Raw genomic sequence first — 6719 nt, 5'->3', positions numbered from 1 at the left:
AAGGAAGGAAAACTCATACAACATGTGTACACTTGCATAGCTTCAATATCATGCTCAATCCATATCACAACAACGACACATATCAATCACGTGGAATTCATGTAAAATCATAAAGCATAGAGCATGGACTTGACATTTAAGCACTACTAAATCAATGGACACAAATCTTATCACCTTAAACATTTTATTAAACACTTTGCATACATTCTTTTAGCTTAGGTGTGCTTTCATGAATTTCCCCATTTTAAACCACATAAAGTTCATGGATTCCAACTAACGAACACATATACTTCACTCATGCTTATTCCAAAGCATTATTATTTTTAGGATCCGGATCCATTATTCATTCAATGGAAACTATTGTTGGATATTCTCCAGCTAAAAGCCAGAATATGGGTCTTATGGGAGGTTTAAGAAAACATGTACCAATTACGAAAACACCTTTAGATATCATCTTGAAACTTAAACAACAGTCATCACCATGTACATGGTCATATCACAACAAGACAATCACAATATAATATTTAAAACATTGTTCTTGAGTTCTATGAATGAAATAGATCCATAGATGAACACTACGCATACCTTAGATGGAAGATCCGTGAAAATTTACGGTGAAATCCTTTGAATCTTGAAGCTCCTATGAAAACCCTATGGGGTTCTTGAGAGAATTTTGAGAAAAAAGAGTATAATGTGGTTGGATTAGGGCTAAATTCCATGTTTATGGAATATATAGGGGTGGAAAGATGACCCAAATACCCCTCTAGATGCGTCATTTAATTTTTGTGAAAATTACTCGATTTGGGCCCCCGGCACGATGCGGAGATATTGCGTTGCCACCCGTTTGTGACCTGAAAACTCACCGCAATGCGGTGGAATTGCGGAGAGACACTAAAAATTGACACACGTCATTTTGGCTTACGGCACGATGCGCCACTGACTGAAATGACACCGCTGAAACTTTAAATCGCCATAACTTATTCACCGAGTGTCCGTTTTAGGCAAATTTGGTATCGACGGAAAGCTTATTCAATTCTCTAAAATTTGAAGGGTATAAATCTTCAAAAATAATACCTATAAACCAAGTTATACTCATTCAAAGATGACCTATATGAAATCACACACGAAAACTTGGTAGATTCAAAAATTCTTAGTTTGGGTTACTCTAAATGACTCTTATGATCATGCTTAACACATCATAAGCTCTATTATCACTAGGATACTCATCCTAATTCATGTACTCAAATATGAATCACAGGATAGGAGATTTCATTTGTAGGAGCAACGGTTCATTTTCTAGATTAGAAATATACGGGGTATTACAATAACTTTCCCATATTTCAAGTTTGACATAGTACATCCTTCAGCTAAAGATCTGACCTCATCACCTTTATTACAGATTTAAGAAACACTTAGAAGACTGTACTTGAGCCCATTTACATTGTACACATATTCTATTACTTGATCAGATGACTTTCTAACCTTTTCCACACCATGAATATAGCCCTTTTTGCCATTTCCAGAAGAGACACCTCCACATTGAAGTGTCTTGGGAGGAAGAAAGTAGAAAGTCCTTCCTATCATATGCTTTGAAAATCTATTATTCATGAACCAGTTCTGACTATATGCCACTTCTTCTGCTTCATTTTCTTCTTCATCTTTAGTGTTTTCCATGAAAGCAACCAAGGAATCATAGATAACTTTGCATTCTTCCATATCCAACATGGACACATCTTCAGCTTTCTCAGTTTCATCAAATTCATTGGAGGACTCTCACCTCACTGCTAGAGCTTGCCTAACTGCATAGTCAGATGAAGTTTTTTTTCTTGATTTTATAGGGACCTAGTCCCTGTTCTTTTCTTTGTCACCTTCATTCTTGAGATATTCCTGATAATCTATTTTATGTAATGGATCGTCTTTAATGAAATGATCAGGACTTCCACATTTATGACAGACTTTCACATTGCCACTATTTTTGCTGCTACTTCATTGACGCTAACCACTTTTTTTGATAGCTTTAATAATTTTTTTTGCCATATAGGCAACATCAAAGTCTTCTTCACTAGAATCAAATCTTAAAGCCTTTAAAGCCAGAGATTTTTCACTTTTTACCTCCTTCTTCTCTTGTTTAGGGTTAGATTGCCCTTCTTTCAAACTAGGTGGAGAAGCCATGATAACCAACTCACTCTAGGTGTGAACCTTTTAGAGTGTTTTAGCTCTGATATCAATTGTTAAACTATGGGGCTTGCATCACACTATGAGGGACCAGGTCCCTTAGAGTTAATTATAGGCAATAACACAGAAAAGATATAAGAAAGCTAAAGCTCTGCAGGAAATTAAAAACACAAGAATTTAACGTGGAAACCTCCTTGCTCAAGGGAGGAAAAACCACAACTTGCCCTCACAAGCACTTCAACAATTCACTATAATCAACTTCTTGATTACATATTTTGTTTAAACCCAACTATAGGCTCTTGCTGCTTATAATAACTCTACTACAAGCTTACCTTGACAACTCTTCCAAGAACACGGCTAACTTTAGGCTTCTCCTACTTGTAATAACTCTACTACAAGCTTATCTTGACAACTCTGCTAAGAACACGCGCCTAACTCTAGGCTTCTCCTACTTGTAATAACTCTGCTACAAGCTTACCTTGACAACTCTACCAAGAACACGCCTAACTCTAAGCTTCTGCTGCTTGTAATAACTCTACTACAAGCTTACCTTGGCAACTCTTCCAAAAACACTTCTTAATACTTGTTAACTCTAACCAATATTAAACTTAGATACTCTACCTAAGCGCTCTTTAGAACACAAAATGGCATTACTCTTATAACATGAGTAATTCAATTATAAACCAAGACTTGACTCAAGAGCTCACACACTCTTTCATCACATAAAAAATAAAAAACTTGTGCACTGTTGCAAAATTGAGGTTTTGTTAATTTTTTCTTGAATAATTAGATTGTAAAAACCACCCAATTGAGAAGCATTTTTTTTCTTTTATAGTGGAATAATTATTAGAGTAGAAATCTAATTGGGCCAAGTGTCTGAAAAGGTACAAGCTTACCAACGCAGTTTGTTACACTAGAAGACAAAACTGCATAGACCTTGTGACAGCTATATTTATCCTTGACGACCTAGGGACCTAGTCCCTTGTTGTCAGCTACTCATCATCAAAACAAGACATAGCAGTTATAGAGTATCTCATAAGTCAAAACATAATGTGGTAGTATTGACCATTGCCCATGAGACATAACTTGTTGTTTGAAAGACCTTGGATTAAGTCTTGCATGTAAGGCAAGTGGAATAAAATATTTCATAAATCAATATATAATGTGATAGTGTCAACTCTTGTCCATGGATCGCAACTTGTTCTTTGAAAGGAATCAAAGAAAAGAGAAAAAAAAAAGATAAAAAATAAAGATTACGAAAAAAGAAAAAAATAAAGAAAAAATAAAACTAAAAAAATAAGGGTTGATGAAATTTAAAAAATAATAAAAATCAAAGAAAATAGAAAATAAAAAAAATAGAAGTTGACAAACGAAACAAAAAGAAAAAAAAGAATGAGAAAAATAAAAATGAATAAAAAGGACAAAAGAATAAGTAAAAAAATAAAGATTGGGAAAAAAAAAATAGAAGTTGAGAGGAGAAAAGAAAAAAGTAAAGGTTGAGAAAAAATCTTTTAGAAAAAAAACTCAAAGTAAAGTAAAAAATTGAAGTTGAAAGATAAATGAGAATGAAAATTTGTTTGAAAATATTTGATATATAATGGGATAAATTTGTATTTGTCCCATATATAAAAAGGAAAGAAAACTGAATTTATAGTATTTTTGTTATGTAGTTTACCTGATGAGTCTACAATTATTTATTGAGTCAGGCCAGCATATAAAAATATTAAATAAATATTTTTTTAAAAAAGATGTTTCCCTTAAATCGAACACCAAATCAAAGTACAAGAAATAAAAATCAAGATCGAACCAAAGAATCAAGACCAAAGAACTGAACTAGTTCCATTCGATTCGATTTTTTGGCTTTCTGATTTTTATGCCTAACCATAAGAGTATAGTTTTTTTTGTTTGTTTTCATAGAGTTTAGAGTTCTAATTCCACAATAATTACTGTTGCGTCTATTTTTTCTTCCTCTCAAAATAATTTTTGAGAATTAGATTTGCAGCATATGAAGATTGTTTTACCAAAACAAAATCCAAAATAAATACATTTATTTTGCAAAAAGACTAATCCAAATCCAAAACCAATCCAATGGAGACGTGGCTAAAATGTAGTACAACTGATATGAGTTATCGACACATGATATTCACGTGCTTGTAATTTTTCTCTTGCGTAGGCTTCAGTCTCACAATCGACTTGTTTCGCTTTCTTTGTCCTCAAAGGATCCATTAAGATCTTGTCGTGCACTCCTCAAAACCACTCTTTTTAGGATGTGCAAAAATCTAACCGATTAATAAGTCGAATAGATAAAAATGTTATTAATATATTATTATTGGGTTATTGCGTTAACAATTTTTTAATAGTTTTATAATTTTTTTTTATTGGATTATTAGTTCAGTTCGATTTTTTCTTATTGAGTTATGAGGTAAACCTATAACCCAATAAGAATATTTTAAATTATACTTTATCCCAATTTTTAGTTTGTATATTTCTTTCATTTCTATAAAGCTATTCAATTTTCCGAAAACCTTTTCAAGCTTAAAGATTCTTGTAAAATAAAATACATCATGTAGCATTTTGGGTATAACTAAAGTTTTGTTTTTTTCTTGTTAGTTGCTACTATTTCTATTTTATACGTATTTTCTTATTGATTAAATTGAAAATCGAACCTTAAGAACTAAGGCTCTATTTGTTTGTTTTTTTAAGATTCGAACGTCTGAATCTGAATGCACATCTAAATGATTAAGATGTTGTCTCTATATCTGAAAACTGTATGATTAAAATTGTTTGTTTTTCAACATTTGAATGTGTAAAAAAAAATATTTGTATACATAATAAAATAAAAAATATAATTTAAATAAAAAATAATTATATATTAAAAAAGTATGTAATTTAATACAACAAAATTATTAGTATTTGATTGAGAAAAAACATTTATGTTTCTTAGTGATAGTCGAGATGGCTTATAATGGTGGTTGCGGTGACAATGATTGATGTCCGTAATTAATAATATTGGTGGTGATAATTGTGATGGTTGGTATTGTAGTGACTGTTATGATGGTGGCAATTGATGGTGGTGGTGGTTGTTGTGATGTGACGTTGTTTGATGTTAGTAGTTTAAGGTGTTATTATGTTGGCTGAAACATAAATGCATAATGATTGACAATGTGTTGATGCTAGTTGGATATGTTATTTGTTGTGATGGTGGAGATGACTGTTAGTAGAGATAAACTGTAGCGATAGTACTCGTTGAAGTGGTGGTAGATGTGGCATTATTAGTGACGATGGTGGTGACAGCCAAAGAATGTGTAGAGGTTATGATGTATTAGTGGTAGTTAGTGGTGGTGCTAGTTGTGATAGATGAGTTGGTTGGTAGTAGGAATTGGCCGGTAGTGGTTACTGATTGTGGTGTTGCTGACGGCAGTGGTGACGGTGATATTATAACTATATATAAGAGAGAATCTTGAATTTTGATAGTCCTCACAAACTTTTTTGGTGCAATTATATTGGCACACTTGTCTATTACTTTTATCATACATCTTATTACATTTGTCCTCATTTATTATTTTATGATCTTTTTATTTGGACCCTTGTAATTGAATAATACATAGTAGTAATTTTTTTGTTTTTTTTTATAAATCTCTTCTTTTCCCCTTTTTACTTATTTCTTATATTGAAATTAATTACTTTTTACTTATTAATTTTAGCAAATCACGAAAGATTTATATTTTTTTTTGTATATCATTCTTATTATTAAGTAACTACATAAAGTATTAATAGTCAAATGTTGAAATGCAAAAATTTTCTAAATATAAAAAGAGACTTTCTTTTTTGGGACAGACTAATAAAGAAAGTAAGACAGTGAAACTAGATGAACGAGTAACAAATTTGTATGTATTTTTTTAGATCTTTACTTTGTCTAATTTATATTTTTTATTTTATTTTTATCTTTTATACTTAATTTATTTAATTTGTTTTATATTATTATTATTATGCTATTAATGGTTTTTATAAATCAAACTTAAGATAATTGAATTATTACATAACCAAAAAGTCATATTAAATTGGTATCATTTAATAAAAACAATGTAGTGAAGATTGATTTTTTTTTTTTAATTTTATAGAGAAAAATGATTTCTTAAATTGTGTGTCAAAACTAAAAATGACGTAACTACGGATAGAAAGTCAATTAGATTTCTCTTTATATTTTTTATCATAATAAATTTTTGACAAAATTTAGTAATAATGAATATTCAACAATTCATATTTAACGTGTCATTAAATTTTATTAACTAAGTATAAAAAGTATAACACAAATAATTTTTTTATTAAATTATTATTATTTTTATATTTAGAGTTTGTGCTCGGGCTTAGCACGGGCCACGTATAACTAGCAATTAGAATAGAAGAGGTAGTAGGTGTGGTAGTAATTGATAATTGTGGTTGATAGCAGTATTTTTTATCGATGTGGAGGTTATTAGTGGTGGTTGATAATGGTGATGATGGTAGAAATAGTGACTGCTGATTATAAATAAAATGATGAATAT

Source organism: Capsicum annuum, chromosome 6, assembly GCF_002878395.1.
Source record: "Capsicum annuum cultivar UCD-10X-F1 chromosome 6, UCD10Xv1.1, whole genome shotgun sequence".
In the NCBI taxonomy this organism is placed as follows: domain Eukaryota; kingdom Viridiplantae; phylum Streptophyta; class Magnoliopsida; order Solanales; family Solanaceae; genus Capsicum; species Capsicum annuum.
This window is presented reverse-complemented; position numbering follows the sequence as displayed.